The following is a 21,301-nucleotide window of genomic DNA, read 5'->3' as shown; positions in this document are numbered from 1 at the left end:
CACATGTGTGGCTGAGGTGACTTCAAGCGTTCCGGAGTCACTTCTGGATTTTGTGGATGTGTTCTCTGAAAAGGGTTGTTCAGAGTTACTGCCACATCGTCCTTATGACTGTTCTATCAGGTTTAAACCAGGGGCCAAATTGCCTAAAGCAAGGATGTTTAACATCTCCGGTCCGGAGAGACAAGCGTTAAAAGATTACATTGCTGAAAGCTTGAGCAAAGGGCACATCAGGCCGTTATCCTCGCCGGTGGCAGCAGGGTTCTTCTTCGTGAAGAAGAAAGATGGCGGATTACGCCCGTGTTTGGATTTCAGGGAGTTGAACCAGATTACGGTTCGTGATCCATACCCTATGCCACTGATACCAGATTTGTTCAACCAGGTGGCAGGTTCTAAGTGGTTTACCAAGCTTGACCTCAGGGGGGGGTACAACCTCATAAAAGTCTGTCAAGGTGATGAGTGGAAGACGGCTTTTAATACCCCTGAGGGTCATTTTGAAAATTTGGCGATGCCGTTTGGGTTGACTAACGCACCTGCAGTGTTCCAACATTTCATCAATGATGTGTTTTCGCATGTTTTGGGGAAATTCGTTATCATGTACCTAGATGACATTCTCATATATTCTTGCAACCGTGATGCTCATTTAGATCATGTCAGGCAGGTGTTACAGCTTCTCAGAGAGAATAAGCTGTATGCTAAACTTGAGAAATGTGTATTTTCTGTTCAAGAGTTGCCTTTCTTGGGTTATATTGTGTCTGCTTCTGGTTTTAAAATGGACGCCGCTAAGGTGCAGGCGGTGCTGCATTGGGAACGGCCTGATAACCTGAAAGCACTTCAGCGGTTCCTTGGGTTTTCTAACTACTATAGGAAATTTATCAAGGATTTTTTCATCATTGCTAAACCGCTAACTGACATGACTAAAAAGGGTACCAATTTCTCCGTTTGGCCTGAGGCTGCTGTGCGCGCATTTGAGTTTCTTAAGAACAGTTTTGTTTCAGCCCCCATTCTTGTGCAGCCAGACGTATCAAAACCTTTTGTTGTGGAAGTCGATGCGTCTGAGGTTGGTGTGGGGGCGGTACTATCACAAGGCTCATCTTTGAGTGATTTGCGTCCATGCACCTATTTCTCCAAGAAACTGTCATCCGCCGAACGTAACTATGATATCGGCAACAGGGAGTTGTTGGCAATCAAGTTGGCCTTTGAGGAATGGCGACACTTCTTGGAGGGGTCAGTACATCAGGTTACTGTTATTACCGATCATAAGAATCTGCTGTATTTGGAGTCAGCCAAGCGTCTGTCCCCCAGGCAGGCTCGCTGGGCATTGTTTTTCACGCGGTTCAATTTTGTTGTCACTTACAGACCGGGGTCTAAAAACACTAAGGCGGATGCTCTGTCCAGGTGTTTTCCAGGGGGAGAACCTCGGGAGGATCCAGTACCCATCCTCCAAAAGGGTGTTGTGGTTTCGGCTCTCATTACCGAGGTTGAGGCGGAGATTGCCGAGGCTCAGGAGGAGGTACCATCTGAGCTTCCCGTCAACAAATCTTTTGTACCGCTTCATCTCCGCCCAAAGGTTTTGGCGGAGCATCATGATGCTGTCCTGGCTGGTCACCCAGGGGTTAGAGGTACCTTGGAGTTAATGTCACGTCGGTTTTGGTGGCCCAAGATTCGACAGGACGTGGTCTCATACGTGTCAGCTTTTACCACGTGCGCTAGGGCTAAGACGCCTCGCTCCCGTCCTGTTGGCACACTACTTCCTCTTGAGGTACCTAGTAAGCCTTGGACGGAAATTTCCATGGATTTCATCACTGATTTGCCCTCATCAGCTGGGAACACGGTCATCTTGGTGATTGTTGATCGGTTTTCTAAAATGTCGCACTTTGTGTCTTTGCCTTCGTTGCCTAACGCTAAGACTCTGGCTCAGGTATTTGTGCAGGAGGTGGTCAGACTTCATGGGGTTCCGTCTGACATCATGTCTGATAGGGGGTCTCAGTTTGTGGCAAAATTTTGGAGAGCATTTTGCTCACGGCTGGGGATCAAGTTATCTCATTCTTCGGCGTTTCATCCTCAGTCAAATGGTTAGACTGAGCGTATGAACCAAAATTTGGAACAGTACTTACGCTGCTTTGTCTCTGATAACCAGGAGAAGTGGTCTACCTTTCTTCCTTTGGCTGAATTTGCCATCAATAATCACTGCCAGGAGTCGTCTGGGGAGTCTCCGTTTTTTTGTGTTTACGGGCTACATCCTCAGTTTTCTACCTTGAGTCAGAGGGGCTCTTCTGGCGTTCCGGAGGAGGACCAGTTAGGAACACAATTGTCATCAGTCTGGAGGAGAGTTAAACAGCGCCTGTTGAATGTGGGTGCTAGGTACAAACGTGTGGCTGACAGTAGGCGTGTGCCAGGTCCGGAGCTGAGTGTGGATGACTGGGTGTGGTTATCCACAAAAATCATAAGACTCAAAATACCGTCCCTTAAATTGGGTCCACGGTTTATTGGTCCATTTAGGGTCACCGCCGTCATTAACCCAGTAGCGTACCGATTGGAGCTCCCTACGGTGTATAAGATATACAACGTGTTCCACAGGTCTCTTCTAAAGAAGGTGTTGGGTTCTGTGGGCGCGGCGCCTATGCCACCTCCAGTCTTGGTGGATGGTAATTTGGAGTTTGAAGTCTCCAAGGTGGTTGACTCTCATGTAGTGTCGCACTTTACAATACTTGGTACACTGGCGTGGTTATGGGCCTGAGGAGAGGTCCTGGGTACCAGCTTCGGACATTCATGCGGACCTGCTGGTCAGGTTGTTTCACCGCCATCATCCGGACAAGCCGGGTCCTATAAGACGTGAGGGCCCTGGGGTCCCTCGTAGAAGGCGGGTGTCATGATTCTCAATGGCGAGAGAACATAGCCCAGCATATATGAGAACTAGCTCTTGGAAGATGGAAACTATACTGACCATGAACTAAACCTGCCGCACAACTAGAAGTGGCCGGGTAGCATGCCTACGTTTTTTAACCCTAGATGCCCAGCGCCAGCCGGAGAACTACCTAATCCTAGCAGAGGAAAAGACAGTCCTGGCTCACCTCTAGAGAAATTTTCCCAAAAGGCAGACAGAGGCCCCCACATATATTGGCGGTGATTTTAGATGAAATGACAAACGTAGTATGAAAATAGGTTTAGCAAAATCGAGGTCCGCTTTCTAGATAGCAGGAAGACAGAAAGGACACTTTCATGGTCAGCAGAAAACCCTATCAAAACACCATCCAGAAATTCCTTTAAGACTCTAGCATTAACTCATAACACCAGAGTGGCAATTTCCGATCACAAGAGCTTTCCAGACACAGTAACGAAACAGCAGCTGTGAACAGGAACAAAATGCAAAAACACACAAGGACAAAAGTCCAACTTAGCTGGGAGTTGTCTAGTAGCAGGAACAAGCACAGAAGGCTTCTGATTACATTGTTGACCGGCAAGAAACTGACAGAGGAGCAAGGTTATATAGCGACTCCCACATCCTGATAGGAGCAGGTGAACAGAGGGGATGATGCACACAAGTTCAATTCCACAAGTGGCCACCGGGGGAGCCCAGAATCCAATTTCACAACAGTACCCCCCCCTCAAGGAGGGGGCACCGAACCCTCACCAGAACCACCAGGGCGATCAGGATGAGCCCTATGAAAGGCACGGACAAGATCGGAGGCATGAACATCAGAGGCAGTGACCCAAGAATTATCCTCCTGACCGTATCCCTTCCATTTGACCAGATACTGGAGTCTCCGTCTGGAAACACGAGAGTCTAAGATCTTTTCCACAACGTACTCCAACTCACCCTCAACCAACACCGGAGCAGGAGGCTCAACGGAAGGCACAACCGGTACCTCATACCTGCGCAACAATGACCGATGAAAAACATTATGAATCGAAAAGGATGCAGGGAGGTCCAAACGGAAGGACACAGGGTTAAGAATCTCCAATATCTTGTACGGGCCGATGAACCGAGGCTTAAACTTAGGAGAAGAAACCCTCATAGGGACAAAACGAGAAGACAACCACACCAAGTCCCCAACACAAAGCCGAGGACCAACACGACGACGGCGGTTGGCAAAAAGCTGAGTCTTCTCCTGGGACAACTTCAAATTGTCCACCACCTGCCCCCAAATCTGATGCAACCTCTCCACCACAGCATCCACTCCAGGACAATCCGAAGATTCCACTTGACCGGAGGAAAATCGAGGATGAAACCCCAAATTACAGAAAAACGGGGACACCAAGGTGGCAGAGCTGGCCCGATTATTGAGGGCGAACTCCGCCAAAGGCAAAAAAGCAACCCAATCATCCTGATCCGCAGACACAAAACACCTCAAATATGTCTCCAAGGTCTGATTAGTCCGCTAGGTCTAGCCATTAGTCTGAGGATGGAAAGCAGACGAAAAAGACAAATCTATGCCCATCCTAGCACAGAATGCCCGCCAAAATCTAGACACGAATTTGGTCCCTCTGTCAGAAACGATATTCTCAGGAATACCATGCAAACGAACAACATTTTGAAAAAACAGAGGAACCAACTCGGAAGAAGAAGGCAACTTAGGCAAGGGAACCAGATGGACCATCTTAGAGAAACGGTCACACACCACCCAGATGACAGACATCTTCTGAGAAACAGGCAGATCCGAAATAAAATCCATCGAGATGTGCGTCCAAGGCCTCTTCGGGATAGGCAAGGGCAACAACAATCCACTAGCCCGAGAACAACAAGGCTTGGCCCGAGCACAAACGTCACAAGACTGCACAAAGCCTCGCACATCTCGTGACAGGGAAGGCCACCAGAAGGACCTTGCCACCAAATCCCTGGTACCAAAGATTCCAGGATGACCTGCCAACGCAGAAGAATGAACCTCAGAGATGACTCTACTGGTCCAATCATAAATTTATCCAAATAATCGCGGAAAATGTCATGCATAAAGGACTGGAAGACTGAAGGGGCATTTGAAAGACCAAAAGGCATCACCAAATACTCAAAATGGCCCTCGGGCGTATTAAATGCGGTTTTCCACTCATCCCCCTGCTTGATTCGCACCAAATTATACGCCCCACGGAGATCAATCTTAGAGAACCACTTGGCCCCCTTTATACGAGCAAACAAATCAGTAAGCAGTGGTAACGGATATTGATATTTAACCGTGATTTTATTCAAAAGTCGATAATCAATACACGGCCTCAAAGAGCCGTCTTTCTTAGACACAAAGAAAAAACCGGCTCCTAAGGGAGATGACGAAGGACGAATATGTCCCTTTTCCAAGGACTCCTTTATATATTCTCGCATAGCAGCGTGTTCAGGCACAGACAGATTAAATAAACGACCCTTAGGGTATTTACTACCCGGAATCAAGTCTATGGCACAATCGCACTCCCGGTGCGGAGGTAGTGAACCAACCTTGGGTTCTTCAAAAACGTCACGAAAGTCAGACAAGAATTCAGGAATCTCAGAGGGAATAGATGATGAAATGGAAACCAAAGGTACATCCCCATTAGTTCCTTTACATCCCCAGCTTAACACAGACATAGCTCTCCAGTCGAGGACTGGGTTATGAGATTGCAGCCATGGCAATCCCAGCACCAAAACATCATGTAGATTATACAGCACCAGAAAGCGAATAACCTCCTGGTGATCCGGATTAACACGCATAGTCACTTGTGTCCAGTATTGTGGTTTATTACTAGCCAATGGGGTGGAGTCAATCCCTTTCAGAGGTATCGGAGCCTCCAGTGGCTCCAAATCATACCCACAGCGTTTGGCAAAGGACCAATCCATAAGACTCAAAGCAGCGCCAGAGTCGACATAGGCGTCCGCGGTAATAGATGACAAAGAACAAATCAGGGTCACAGATAGAATAAACTTAGACTGTAAAGTGCTAATTGAAACAGACTTGTCAGGCTTCTTAGTACGCTTAAAGCATGCTGATATAACATGAGTTGAATCACCACAATAGAAGCACAACCCATTTTTTCGTCTAAAATTCTGCCGCTCGCTTCTGGACAGAATTCTATCACATTGCATATTTTCTGGCGTTTTCTCAGTAGACACCGCCAAATGGTGCACAGGTTTGCGCTCCCGCAGACGCCTATCGATCTGAATAGCCATCGTCATGGACTCATTCAGACTCGCAGGCACAGGGAACCCCACCATAACATCCTTAATGGCATCAGAGAGACCTTCTCTGAAAATCGCCGCCAGGGCGCACTCATTCCACTGAGTAAGCACAGACCATTTGCGGAATTTTTGGCAGTATATTTCAGCTTCATCTTGCCCCTGAGACAAGGACATCAAGGCCTTTTCCGCCTGAAGCTCTAAATGAGGTTCCTCATAAAGCAACCCCAAGGCCAGAAAAAACGCATCCACATTGAGCAACGCAGGATCCCCTGGTGCCAATGCAAAAGCCCAGTCTTGAGGGTCGCCCCGGAGCAAGGAAATTACAATCCTGACCTGCTGTGCAGGGTCTCCGGCAGAGCGAGACTTCAGGGACAAAAACAATTTGCAATTATTTTTAAAATTTTGAAAGTGAGATCTATTCCCCGAGAAGAATTCAGGCAAAGGAATTCTAGGCTCAGACATAGGTGCATGAACAACAAAATCTTGCAAATTTTGTACCTTTGTGGCGAGATTATTCAAACCTGTAGCTACACTCTGAAGATCCATTTGAAACAGGTGAACACAGAGCCATTCAAGGATTTAGAAGGAGAGAAAGAGAGGAAGGCTGCAGTATAGGCAGACTAGCAAGAGATTCAATTAAGAGCACACTCAGAACTAGAGGAAAAAAAAAAAAAAATTGTAGCAGACTTCTTTTTTCTCTCCTTTCTCAGCCAGTAATTTAACCCTTTTTTGGGCCGGTCAAACTGTCATGATTCTCAATGGCGAGAGAACATAGCCCAGCATATATGAGAACTAGCTCTTGGAAGATGGAAACTATACTGACCATGAGCTAAACCTGCCGCACAACTAGAAGTGGCCGGGTAGCATGCCTACGTTTTTTAACCCTAGATGCCCAGCGCCAGCCGGAGAACTACCTAATCCTAGCAGAGGAAAAGACAGTCCTGGCTCACCTCTAGAGAAATTTTCCCAAAAGGCAGACAGAGGCCCCCACATATATTGGCGGTGATTTTAGATGAAATGACAAACGTAGTATGAAAATAGGTTTAGCAAAATCGAGGTCCGCTTTCTAGATAGCAGGAAGACAGAAAGGACACTTTCATGGTCAGCAGAAAACCCTATCAAAACACCATCCAGAAATTCCTTTAAGACTCTAGCATTAACTCATAACACCAGAGTGGCAATTTCCGATCACAAGAGCTTTCCAGACACAGTAACGAAACAGCAGCTGTGAACAGGAACAAAATGCAAAAACACACAAGGACAAAAGTCCAACTTAGCTGGGAGTTGTCTAGTAGCAGGAACAAGCACAGAAGGCTTCTGATTACATTGTTGACCGGCAAGAAACTGACAGAGGAGCAAGGTTATATAGCGACTCCCACATCCTGATAGGAGCAGGTGAACAGAGGGGATGATGCACACAAGTTCAATTCCACAAGTGGCCACCGGGGGAGCCCAGAATCCAATTTCACAACAGGCGGGGTACTGTCATGTCGGATGCTGTTCAGACCAGGTCGTCCAACAGACAGCGGTAATTCCGCTTTTGACCACTATTTGCTCATTGGCGTCTGCTAGATTTTATCTAGCTGTTCCGGGGTTAATTTACCTAATCCTCGGATTGGAAGCTGGGCCATTCCCATTGCCTTTAAATAGTTCTCCTCATCATTGGGCGTCGCCGATTATAGCTTCTGTCTTGTGCGTTGTTATCTCGGTCTGGAGTGGAGAGCTAATAGTTGGAGATTCGTTGCTGGTGGTGTATTTTCCTCTGTCTTATTTACTCCTTCCTATATTGTATATATAATTTGCCCTGCGCATTTATAGTGTATTCCTGAGTGTCTGCGGCGTGGTGTATATTTTCCTTTATCCTTGTCTGTGCTTTCTGTGGGTATTGGAGTATTACCTCTTCACTGGGTGGTGGGGCGGAGGTTTCAGCCTAGGGCTGAGCTCAGAAGACAGGGTGAGGTTCGGGCCTGGACATGCACACCATCAGTCTAAACTCCAGGTAGAGGGTCAGTCAGGATTTCCCTAGTCTGAGGGAAATTGCAGGGGCCCGGGTTATAGCTCTCGCTCACCTAGTCTCCCCGTGACAGTGTGACATGATTACAAAAAAAACTTATCTTTTTATTAATTAAAAAATGTATTGTTATATTTTTGTTTAAACTGTTAAATCATTTTATGGTAGATGCAAATGTGAAAAAATTAAAATTATAAGTACACTGAAACGTGGGAAGACAACACATGAATTCACAATGACACGTATGATGCAAGTATTATATATTTAATTCAACAATTTCTGCAAATAAATAATTCTTTTAATCAAGATACAAACATTAACATGTTTTAGAAACAAATAATCATTGTAGTGTTTTATTTCAATTTTTTTATTTTATTGTATTTATTTTATTAATTTGCTAGAATAGTTATTTTCAAAGAATTTCTTAACGTTTAGCTGCTTAACTGAACAATATTTTATGTTATTTTTATTTTTTAATGTTATAATTGATGTAAAAGGTAATAAGTATTTGAGATTCTCATCGTTCATGTGAAGATTTTTTCACTTTTATTTCAGTTTTATTTCAAGTTAGGGAAAAATGTCTTGAAAAGCAATTGCAGACAGATTAGTAGAACAATAAATGGAAAAAGAAAATAAAAAGAGAGATCTCTCTGGTGCCTCTTTGGTGATTAGCCCTTCCCTTTCGACACCCCTGTCTTTCAACTGAGGAATCCAACTGGTTGCTGGAAAAAAAATGTGAAAGGAGACCAATCACTGGCTTCGGGCAGGGTGGAGCACTGCTCCAGAGAAGTATAAAGACAGCACTCCAAAGCCATAAGGCACCTGTTTTCAGAAGGACTTCATTGTGTGGAAGTGCCAAAGAAGAGAATAAACCCATTTTATCTTCCAGCTCATCAGAGATCTACAAATCTTCATCAGATTCAACCTAAAAGTGCCCAGGAGGCAACAGAGATGGCAGTATATGGTGAAAACGCCAGCACTTACCACCAGCAGAACTTACATTCAACTCCAAGTGTGGTCAACTATGGGAACTATTCACCTTCAACAACTTCTTACTCATGGCTTAATGGGCCAGGAGTCAATAAGACACCAGGATATCTTCATAGAAATAACCCAAACTCGTACATGCCATCTTCTTATGGATTTCAGGGACAAATGGTGCAAAATTTGAAGGAGGAATACAGCCGTCTATTTCAAGGCCAAAGGGCAGCCATGCTTAGTTTGCTGCATTATAATACCAATCTAACGAAGATGAAAATTAAAATGGTGTCTGCCTCTCAGCAATTGGAAGCCAAGCTGCAGTTCTTCAAAAAAAGCATTGAAATTGACCTGGAGCACTACAGTGACCAAAAAGCCTATGGGATCTCATCTGAAAAGATGTTGCGAGCCTGGAAAGAAATGGAAGATCGAGTAGGTGGTTGTGCAAAGGCTGGAGAAATTTCCTTCCTGGATGACCAAATAATGGGCCTTCGCACAGAGATTGTTGAATTGCAGAGGAGTCCATATGCTCGCAGAAAAGGGGATGTTATGGAGCATCTGGAACAGAAGGCTATCGAATTATACAAGCAATTAAAGCCACGGGCTCCAGATAATGCCTACAGTGATAGTACAGAGATGGTTAAAACAATTGTACTCACTATGCAGGGCCAGGATAAGGTTCTAAAGGAGCTTTTTGGACATTTAAGCTGGCTTCTTGGCTGTAAACAGAAAATTATTGATTTACTACCTCGAATTGAGATGACTGTGAATAATATAAAGGAAGCTGACAATTCGCTGATGCAGATGCAGGCCAAAAGGCAGCGAGAGATCTGGCACCTTCTGAAAATAGCTTGTACTCAGAGCTCTGCACATTCTCTAGGATCTTCCTGCTTAGAAATGAATCATACATCAGGGTGGCCACACCCCAATTCTCCACAGGCTCTTTCATCCATTCTGATCCCAAAAGACAAGAACAAAGAGGCCTTTAAATGTGCCATAGATGAAAACCTGTTTTATCAGAAGCAGCTCAGCATCTTGATAATGGAGAGGACAATTGAACAAGAAAAAAGCTTGTTAGCTTGGACTGGAGTTGGTTACAGCAGTCATAAATGAAGATAAAAAAATGAGCATTACCCCTCCTGATCTACTCTCAAGAACAGAGCCAACACATTTCGCCAACGCACAGCCGTACAAGAGATTTAATTCATACAAAGCATTTATGGGATTGCACGTAATCAGTTTGTGGAATCTAACTGGTTGTTGGAAAAGAAAAAAAAAACAATATGTGAAAGGAGACCAATCACTGGCTTCGGGCAGGGAGGAGCAGTGCTCCAGAGAAGTATAAAGACAGCACTCCAAAGCCATAAGGCACCTGTTGTCAGAAGGACTTCATTGTGTGGACGTGCCAAAGAAGAGAATAAACCCATTTCATCTTCCAGCTCATCAGAGATCTACAAACCTTCATTAGATTCAACCAAAAAGTGCCCAGGAGGCAACAAAGATGGCGGTATATGGTGAAAACGTCAGCACTTACCACCAGCAGAACTTACATTCAACTCCAAGTGTGGTCAACTATTTGAACTATTCATCTTCAACAACTTCTTACTCATGGCTTAGTGGGCCAGGAGTCAATAATAAACCAGGATATCTTCATGGAAATAACCCAAACTCGTACATGCCATCTTCTTATGGATTTCAGAGACAAATGGTGCAAAATGTGCCTGGATTTAGTCAACCAGTTACTGGTTGGTTTTCCACAGCTTCTCGGGAGGATCTTCTGAAGCTAGTGAAGCCCCAATATTCTTACTTGGCTCTTATTGCTATGGCCATACAAAATGCTCCACAAAAGAAAGTAACCCTGAGCCAGATATACAAATATGTGGAGAACTATTGTACTTTTTAAAACAAGCGAAAAGCAGGATGGCAAAATTCAATTAGGCACAATTTGTCTCTGAACGACTGTTTTCAGAAAGTGTCAAGAAAGGAGGATGACCCAGGTAAGAACATGACTTCAATTATCTAATTAATTATATTTTTTAGCAGCAATAGTATTAGCATTTTCCATCGAGTTGCACTTGGTTTTTTATTTTACAAACAAAAATAAACAATTTTAGCAGAAAATTCTACTATAAGTATTTTTTGTTATAAATGTATTTTTTCATAGATATTTTGAGTTTTAGTTTTAGTTCCAAATTCAAACAGGAAAAAAATTGTTTTAATTAAAAAAAATGTTTCAGAAAGTTTTGAAAAACTGCTTTAACCCCTTCCTGACATCAGACGTACTATCCCGTCGAGGTGGGGTGGGCCCGTATGACCACCGACGGGATAGTACGTCATCACCGATCAGCGGCGCTCACGGGGGGAGCGCGGCCGATCGCGGCCGGGTGTCAGCTGCATATCGCAGCTGACGTCCGGCACTATGTGCCAGGAGCGGTCATGGACCGCCCCCGGCACATTAACCCCCGGCACACCGCGATCAAACATGATCGCAGTGTACCGGCGGTATAGGGAAGCATCGCGCAGGGAGGGGGCTCCCTGCGGGCTTCCCTGAGACCCCCAGAGCAACGCGATGTGATCGCGTTGCTGCGAGGGTCTCCTACCTCCTTCCTGGCTGCAGGTCCCGGATCCAAGATGGCCGCGGCATCCGGGTCCTGCAGGGAAGGAGGTGGCTTACCGAGTGTCTGCTCAGAGCAGACACTTGGTAAGCCTGCAGCCCTGCACAGCAGATCGTCGATCTGGCAGAGTGCTGTGCACACTGCCAGATCAATGATCTGTGATGTCCCCCCCTGGGACAAAGTAAAAAAGTAAAAAAAAATTTTTCCACATGTGTAAAAAAAAATAAATAAAAAATTCCTAAATAAATAATAATAAAAAAATATATATTATTCCCATAAATACATTTCTTTATCTAAATAAAAAAACCAAAACAATAAAAGTACACATATTTAGTATCGCCGCGTCCGTAACGACCCAACCTATAAAACTGCCCCACTAGTTAACCCCTTCAGTAAACACCGTAAGGAAAAAAAAAAAAAACGAGGCAAAAAACAACGCTTTATTACCATACCGCCGAACAAAAAGTGGAATAACACATGATCAAAAAGACTGATATAAATAACCATGGTACCGCTGAAAACGACATCTTGTCCCGCAAAAAACAAGCCGCCATACAGCATCATCAGCAAAAAAATAAAAAAGTTATAGTCCTGAGAATAAAGCGATACCAAAATAATTATTTTTTCTATATTTTAGTTTTTATCGTATAAAAGCGCCAAAACATAAAAAAATGATATAAATGTGATATCGCTGTAATCGTACTGACCCGACGAATAAAACTGCTTTATCAATTTTACCAAACGCGGAACGGTATAAACGCCTCTCCCAAAAGAAATTCATGAATAGCAGGTTTTTGGTCATTCTGCCTCACAAAAATCGGAATAAAAAGCGATCAAAAACGGTCACGTGTCCGAAAATGTTACCAATAAAAACGTCAACTCGTCCCGCAAAAAACAAGACCTCACATGACTCTGTGGAGCAAAATGTGGAAAAATTATAGGTCTCAAAATGTGGAGACGCAAAAACTTTTTTGCTATGAAAAGCATCGCTGGTTTCACACTTGCGTTTTTGTCTGCAGCGTTTTTTGCACAAAAAAACGCATGCGTTTTTTCCCTATATTTAACATTGAAAACGCATGCAGTTTTTTTGTACGCGTTTGGTCGCGTTTTCAAACGCATGCGGTTTTTTTCTGCATGCGTTCATTTTCAGAAATACAACCTGCAGTATTTTCTTGCGTTTTTAAGCACATGCGTTTGTTTGCGTTAAAAACGCATGCATTTTTATCGAAAAAAAACAGAAAACACACTGAAAAGCCACCCACCACCATCAAGGTGATAAAGGGATCCAAACCCTAACCCTAACTCTACCCCTAACCTCACCCCTAACCATTTAATGAACATTTTCTGACAGTCATAGTGCCACGTATTTCAGTGCCACGTATTTCAGTGCCACGTATTTCAGTGCCATGTATTTCAGTGCCACGTATCACGTATTTCAGTGCCACGTATTTCAGTGCCACGTATCACGTATTTCAGTGCCACATATTTTAGTACCACGTATTTCAGTGCCACGTATTTCAGTGCCACGTATTTCAGTGCCACGTATTTCAGTGCCACGTATTTCAGTGCCACGTATTTAAGTGCCACGTATCACATATTTCAGTGCCACATATTTAAGTGCCACGTATTTCAGTGCCACGTATTTCAGTGCCACGTATTTCAGTGCCACGTGTTTCAGTGCCACGTATTTAAGTGCCACGTATCACATATTTCAGTGCCACGTATTTAAGTGCCACGTATTTCAGTGCCACGTATTTCAGTGCCACGTATTTCAGTGCCACGTATTTCAGTGCCACGTATCACATATTTCAGTGCCACGTATTTCAGTGCCACGTATTTCAGTGCCACGTACTTCAGTGCCACGTATTTCAGTGCCACGTATTTCAGTGCCACGTATTTCAGTGCCACATATCACGTATTTCAGTGCCACGTGTTTCAGTGCCACGTATTTAAGTGCCACGTATCACGTATTTCAGTGCCACGTATTTCAGTGCCACGTATTTCAGTGCCACGTATTTCAGTGCCACGTATTTCAGTCACGTTTAGGGTTAGGGTTAGGGCTAGGGTTGGAGGTAAAGTTAGGGTTGGGGCTAAAGTTAGGGTTGGGGCTAAAGTTAGGGTTAGGGTTTGGATTACATTTACGTTTGGATTAGGGTTGGGATTAGAATTATGGGTGTGTCAGGGCTAGGGGTGTGGTTAGGGTTACCGTTGGGATTAGGGTTAGGGGTGTGTTTGGGTTAGGGTTTCAGGTAGAATTGGGGAGTTTCCACTGTTTAGGCACATCAGGGGCTCTCCAAGCGCGACATGGCGTCCAATCTCAATTCCAGCCAATTCTGCGTTGAAAAAGTAAAACAGTGCTCCTTCCCTTCCGAGCTCTCCCGTGCGCCCAAAAAGGGGTTTACCCCAACATATGTGTTATCAGCGTACTCGGGACAAATTGAACAACAACTTCTGGGGTCCAAGTTCTCTTGTTATCCTTAGGAAAATAAAAATTTGGGGGGCTAAAAATCATTTTTGTGGGAAAAAAAAGATGTTTTATTTTCACGGCTCTGCGTTATAAACTGTAGTGAAACACTTGGGGGTTCAAAGTTCTCACAACACATCTAGATAAGTTCCTTGGGAGGTCTAGTTTCCAATATGGGGTCACTTGTGGGGGGTTTGTACTGTTTGGGTACATCAGGGGCTCTGCAAATGCAACGTGACGCCTGCAGACCAATCCATTTAAGGCTGCATTCCAAATGGCGCTCCTTCCCTTCCGAGCTCTGTCATGCACCCAAACAGTGGTTCCCCCCCACATATGGGGTATCAGCGTACTCAGGACAAATTGGACAACAACTTTTGGGGTCTAATTTATCCTGTTACCCTTGTGAAAATACAAAACTGGGGGCTAAAAAATCATTTTTGTGAAAAAAAAAAAAAGAATTTTTATTTTCACGGCTTTGCGCTATAAACTTTAGTGAAACACTTGGGGGTTCAAAGTTCTCAAAACACATCTAGATAAGTTCCTTGGGAGGTCTAGTTTCCAATATGGGGTCACTTGTGGGGGGTTTGTACTGTTTGGGTACATCAGGGGCTCTGCAAATGCAACGTGACGGCTGCTGACCAATCCATTTAAGTCTGCATTCCAAATGGCGCTCCTTCCCTTCCGAGCTCTGTCATGCGCCCAAACAGTGGTTCCCCCCCACATATGGGGTATCAGCGTACTCAGGACAAATTGGAAAACACATTTTGGGGTCCAATTTATTCTGTTACCCTTGTAAAAATACAAAGCTGGGTGCTAAAAAATCATTTTTGAGAAAAAAAATAAAAATTATTTTCACGGCTCTGCGTTATAATCTGTAGTGAAACACTTGGGGGTTCAAAGCTCTCAAAACACATCTAGATAAGTTCCTTAGGGGGTCTACTTTCCAAAATGGTGTCACTTGTAGGGAGTTTCAATGTTTAGGCACATCAGGGGCTCTCCAAACGCAACATGGCATCCCATCTCAATTCCAGTCAATTTTGCATTGAAAAGTCAAATGGCGCTCCTTCCCTTCCAAGCTCTGCCATGCGCCCAAACAATGGTTTACACCCACATATGGGGTATCATCGTACTCAGGACAAATTGCACAACATTTTTTGGGGTCCAATTTCTTCTCTTACCCTTGGGAAAATAAAAAATTGGGGGCAAAAATCATTTTTGTGAAAAAATATGATTTTTAATTTTTACGGCTCTGCATTATAAACTTCTGTGAAGCACTTGGTGGGTCAAAGTGCTCACCACACATCTAGATAAGTTCCTTAGGGGGTCTACTTTCCAAAATGGTGTCACTTGTAGGGAGTTTCAATGTTTAGGCACATCAGGGGCTCTCCAAACGCAACATGGCGTCCCATCTCAATTCCAGTCAATTTTGCATTGAAAAGTCAAATGGCGCTCCTTCCCTTCCAAGCTCTGCCATGCGCCCAAACAATGGTTTACACCCACATATGGGGTATCATCGTACTCAGGACAAATTGCACAACATTTTTTGGGGTCCAATTTCTTCTCTTACCCTTGGGAAAATAAAAAATTGGGGGCAAAAATCATTTTTGTGAAAAAATATGATTTTTTATTTTTACGGCTCTGCATTATAAACTTCTGTGAAGCACTTGGTGGGTCAAAGTGCTCACCACACATCTAGATAAGTTCCTTAGGGGGTCTACTTTCCAAAATGGTGTCACTTGTAGGGGGTTTCAGTGTTTAGGCACATCAGGGGCTCTCCAAACGCAACATGGCGTCCCATCTCAATTCCAGTCAATTTTGCATTGAAAAGTCAAATGGCGCTCCTTTCCTTCCAAGCTCTGCCATACGCCCAAACAGTGGTTTACCCCCACATATGGGGTATCAGCGTACTCAGGACAAATTGTACAACAACTTTGGGGGTCCATTTTCTCCTGTTACCCTTGGTAAAATAAAACAAATTGGAGCTGAAATAAATTTTGTGTGAAAAAAGTTAAATGTTCATTTTTATTTAAACATTCCAAAAATTCCTGTGAAACACCTGAAGGGTTAATAAACTTCTTGAATGTGGTTTTGAGCACCTTGAGGGGTGCAGTTTTTAGAATGGTGTCACACTTGAGTATTTTCTATCATGTAGACCCCTCAAAATGACTTCAAATGAGATGTGGTCCCTAAAAAAAAATGGTGTTGTAAAAATGAGAAATTGCTGGTCAACTTTTAACCCTTATAACTCCGTCACAAAAAAAATTTTGGTTCCAAAATTGTACTGATGTAAAGTAGACATGTGGGAAATGTTACTTATTAAGTATTTTGCGTGACATATGTCTGTGATTTAAGGGCATAAAAATTCAAAGTTGGAAAATTGCAAAATTTTCAAAATTTTCACCAAATTTCCATTTTTTTCACAAATAAACGCAAGTTATATCGAATAAATTTTACCACTAACATGAAGTACAATATGTCACGAGAAAACAATGTCAGAATCGCCAAGATCCGTCAAAGCGTTCCAGAGTTATAGCCTCATAAAGGGACAGTGGTCAGAATTGTAAAAATTGGCCCGGTCATTAATGTGCAAACCACCCTTGGGGGTGAAGGGGTTAATGACTAGAATTTCCCTATACATTTTTGCAATAGTTTTTTTTATTTAGTATATCGGTAAAAATTATTTCATTTTCATAGATTTTTGTTTTAATAATTTGTATTTTAGTGCTGCTATATTTTAATTTATATTTTGTTTATATTTCATTCTGTTATAATAATTTTTTTCTCACAATGTTTAGGCAAAGGCAATTACTGGACACTGGATCCTAACTGCAAAAAGACGTTTGACAACGGGAAATTTCACCGGACAAAAAAGCGCACATCAGAGTCCAATAAGGGTGAAGAAGGTCACCCAGTTCTAGAGAGGAAAAGTGGTGAAAGGCCATCTATGAGTACCCCATCATCCACCGTGGTGGAAGCATCCTCTGAAGATCTGAAGAGCACAGCTCCTTCAGAAATCACATCAACCGCTTGTTTGAACAACTTTTTTAGCAGTATGACTTCCTCCTTGGACTCCACCTCAATGACCTCCTCCTTGGACTCCACCTCAGCTAACAGGCAGATGTCTCTGGGCTTGGTCAATGAACTCTCCCAGAGGAACATCACTGGACTAAGGGTATGTGCACACGTCCAGATTTCTTGCAGACATTTCCTGAAGAAAACCGGAAATTTTCTGCAAGAAATCCGCATTTTTTTTTTTGCGTTTTTTTTTAGCATTCTGCAAGCGTAATTAGCTTGCAGAATGCTAAAGTTTTCGAAGCGATCTGTAGCATCGCTTGGAAAACTGACTGACAGGTTGGCAACACTTGTCAAACATAGTGTTTGACAAGTGTGACCAACTTTTTACTATAGATGCTGCCTATGCAGCATCTATAGTAAAAGATAGAATGTTTAAAAATAATAAAAAAAAATAAAAAAAGGTTATACTCACCTGCAGACAGCCTATCTCCTCAGCGGCATCCGTTCCTATAGATGGTTTGTGTGTGAAGGACCTTCGATGACGTCGCGGATGATGTCGCGGCTTGTGATTGGTCGCGGAGCGGTCACATGACCAATCACAAGACCGCGACGTCATCGCAGGTCCTTCACACAGATCATCTAAAGGAACGGAAGTGGCAGCATGCACCAGAGAGGCGGGAACACTCCGGGGGCCATCAGAGGGTGAGTATATGACTATTTTTTATTTTAATTCTTTTTTTTTACCAATTATATGGTGCCCAGTCCGTGGAGGAGAGTTTCCTCTCCTCCACCCTGGGTACCAACCGCACATAATCTGCTTACTTCCCGCATGGTGTGCACAGCCCCGTGGGGAAAGTAAGCAGATCAATGCACTCCTAGGTGTGCGGAATCCCCGCAATTCCGCATATTTAATGAACATGTTGCTTTTTTTTCCGCGATGCGATTTTTTTCGCGGAAAAAAATGCAACATTTGCACAAAAAATGCGGAATACACTGTAAATAATGGGAGGCATATGTAAGCGTTTTTTTCGCGTTTTTTTTCGCGTTTTTATCACGTTTTTATAGCGAAAAAAACGCGAAAAATCCTGAACGTGTGCACATGGCCTAAGCAGTTACACCTCAGGCTCCTTGGCAGTACAATCGGCAGATTTACAGGACACTTTTCATGTCAACAGAGGCCCCTATTATAATTCTTTACCCAGTTCCCAACCTGTTTTTTTTAAGCATTAACTGTAAATAGTAGTTTGATGACTTACACAATGTACACTCACTGGCCACTTTATTAGGTCCAACTGTCCAACTTCTTGTTAACACTTAATTTCTAATCAGCCAATCACATGGCGGCAACTCAGTGCATTTAGGCATGTAGACATGGTCAAGACAATCTCCTGCAGTTCAAACCGAGCATCAGTATGGGGAAGAAAGGTGATTTGAGTGCCTTTGAACGTGGCACGGTTGTTGGTGCCAGAAGGGCTGGTCTGAGTATTTCAGAAACTGCTGATCTACTGGGATTTTCACGCACAACCATCTCTAGGGTTTACAGAGAATGGTCCGAAAAAGAAAAAAAATCCAGTGAGCGGCAGTTCTGTGGGCGGAAATGCCTTGTTGATGCCAGAGGTCAGAGGAGAATGGGCAGACTGGTTCGAGCTGATAGAAAGGCAACAGTGACTCAAATCGCCACCCGTTACAACCAAGGTAGGCCTAAGAGCATCTCTGAACGCACAGTGCGTCGAACTTTGAGGCAGATGGGCTACAGCAGCAGAAGACCACACCGGGTACCACTCCTTTCAGCTAAGAACAGGAAACTGAGGCTACAATTTGTACAAGCTCATCGAAATTGGACAGTAGAAGATTGGAAAAACGTTGCTGGGTCTGATGAGTCTCGATTTCTGCTGCGACATTCGGATGGTAGGGTCAGAATTTGGCGTAAACAACATGAAAGCATGGATCCATCCTGCCTTGTATGGAGCATCTTTGGGATGTGCAGCCGACAAATCTGCGGCAACTGTGTGATGCCATCATGTCAATATGGACCAAAATCTCTGAGGAATGCTTCCAGCACCTTGTTGAATCTATGCCACGAAGAATTGAGGCAGTTCTGAAGGCAAAAGGGGTCCAACCCGTTACTAGCATGGTGTACCTAATAAAGTGGCCGGTGAGTGTATATAGTTGAGAGGAAGGAGGCTTTTTTTTACTTTTTTTTTTATTAGTTTTGATATATTTTTATATTTATTATTATGCAATAGACTTTGTATGAGCGTTTCAATAAACTGTAAAAAAAATTCTAGTTTTGAATTAAACTTTCATGCTGATTGGGAATGAAAAAGAATAAAAAAGGGGATATGTGACAAAAAAGAAAAAGGGCTTCTATTGTAGGGATATTTATATTGTTTGCAATCTTATTTATCTTGCAGCTATGCACCTCTGTCTATAACCTATCTTTCTGTCTATTTCATATCTATCTTACACTTGTATCGCTCTCTCTGTGTATATATACACTCACTGGCCACTTTATTAGGTACACCATGCTAGTAACGGGTTGGACCCCTTTTGCCTTCAGAACTGCCTCAATTCTTCGTGGCATAGATTCAACAAGGTGCTGGAAGCATTCCTCAGAGATTTTGGTCCATATTGACATGATGGCATCACACAGTTGCCGCAGATTTGTCGGCTGCACATCCCAAAGATGCTCCATACAAGGCAGGATGGATCCATGCTTTCATGTTGTTTACGCCAAATTCTGACCCTACCATCCGAATGTCGCAGCAGAAATCGAGACTCATCAGACCAAGCAACGTTTTTCCAATCTTCTACTGTCCAATTTCGATGAGCTTGTACAAATTGTAGCCTCAGTTTCCTGTTCTTAGCTGAAAGGAGTGGTACCCGGTGTGGTCTTCTGCTGCTGTAGCCCATCTGCCTCAAAGTTCGACGCACTGTGCATTCAGAGATGCTCTTAGGCCTACCTTGGTTGTAACGGGTGGCGATTTGAGTCACTGTTGCCTTTCTATCAGCTCGAACCAGTCTGCCCATTCTCCTCTGACCTCTGGCATCAACAAGGCATTTCCGCCCACAGAACTGCCGCTCACTGGATTTTTTTTCTTTTTCGGACCATTCTCTGTAAACCCTAGAGATGGTTGTGCGTGAAAATCCCAGTAGATCAGCAGTTTCTGAAATACTCAGACCAGCCCTTCTGGCACCAACAACCATGCCACGTTCAAAGGCACTCAAATCACCTTTCTTCCCCATACTGATGCTCGGTTTGAACTGCAGGAGATTGTCTTGACCATGTCTACATGCCTAAATGCACTGAGTTGCCGCCATGTGATTGGCTGATTAGAAATTAAGTGTTAACAAGAAGTTGGACAGGTGTACCTAATAAAGTGGCCAGTGAGTGTATATATGTTGTAAGGTAGATGCAGGACACACAGTGGATGGGAGGTATGTATCATGGAGGTGGTTGTCCTCTGTAATATAAACATGGAGTAATGCTCTAGCACACAGTACTAAACGGCTTATTTTGTGCATTTGGGTCAGGTTTACAGGCAAAGAAAAAAACAACAAAATATATACATAGTATAACAGATTATGACCAAAGGGAAAAAAATTCCTAAAATATAACTGATTTATGTAGTTAAAATTACCATATAATCACAAAGAACTCTATAGGGTTACTTGTAGTTATCAATCTTATTGAAATGAAATGAAAAAGAAATAGAAAACTAGTAGTATAACAAAGTCATAGGCTTATGGAGTAGACAATAGACTTATTATAATGAACTCTCAATGGATACAGTAAAAAAATAATTGATGTAGCACTAAACCATCTACATAACAGTCATATGAAAGTATGGCATACTGGCTAGAGTCAATGTGCCAGAATATATACAAGTAGAAAACGCTACAGCAAAATATATGATGAGGGTTCACAAAAAAGCAATACCTCCTTAAAGCGTATAGACATAGGCAGAGCATGGGGCCCATCATATACTGGAGCATTATATTGGGGCCCATTCTGTATGGAGCATTATATGGGGCCCATTGGGTATGAAGCAATATATGGGGGTGACCATAATACTGTA

At 43.4% G+C, this 21,301-nt stretch overlaps 1 pseudogene; it reads left to right on the top strand.

The window, feature by feature from the left end:
- The first annotated feature begins 592 nt into the window (after window positions 1-592).
- On the top strand, window positions 593-18,452 carry LOC143800347 (forkhead box protein I1c-like; annotated as a pseudogene).
- Window positions 18,453-21,301: the final 2,849 nt, after the last annotated feature.

The sequence above is a fragment of the Ranitomeya variabilis genome, chromosome 1 (assembly GCF_051348905.1).
Source record: "Ranitomeya variabilis isolate aRanVar5 chromosome 1, aRanVar5.hap1, whole genome shotgun sequence".
In the NCBI taxonomy this organism is placed as follows: domain Eukaryota; kingdom Metazoa; phylum Chordata; class Amphibia; order Anura; family Dendrobatidae; genus Ranitomeya; species Ranitomeya variabilis.
Note: the sequence above shows the minus strand (reverse complement) of the source record. Positions and strands in the feature narration are given on the sequence as shown.